The following is a 410-nucleotide window of genomic DNA, read 5'->3' on the forward strand; positions in this document are numbered from 1 at the left end:
GCCGCCGGCCGGGCACTTCCCCTCCCGGGCTCTGGCGGCGCAGGGTCTGGAGGCATGGGGGCTGCCCGAAGCCCGTAGCGCTCGGCTCTTAAACAGAGCCGAAGAGTCAGGGGAGGAGCAGAGCAGCCGCGGGAGGGGAAGTGCCCGGCCGGCATTTTCCCGGACATGTTCGGCTTTTTGGCAATTCCCCACAGACGGGGGTTTGATTACCAAAAAGCCGGACATGTCCGGGAAAAACCGGACGTATGGTAACCCTAGTTATTGCAAATGACATTACAGAAGAGAAGAAGGTGCCAATATTCTTAAGCGTTGTAGGGGCTAAGACCTACTCCCTGCTACGCAGCTTACCTCACCCTGTTAAGCCAAAGACTAAATCTTACAGTGACATTGTGGAAATCCTGGGGTCCCAT

This window comes from Terrapene carolina, unplaced genomic scaffold (assembly GCF_002925995.2).
Source record: "Terrapene carolina triunguis isolate 2854851 unplaced genomic scaffold, T_m_triunguis-2.0 Scaffold951, whole genome shotgun sequence".
NCBI lineage: Eukaryota > Metazoa > Chordata > Testudines > Emydidae > Terrapene > Terrapene triunguis.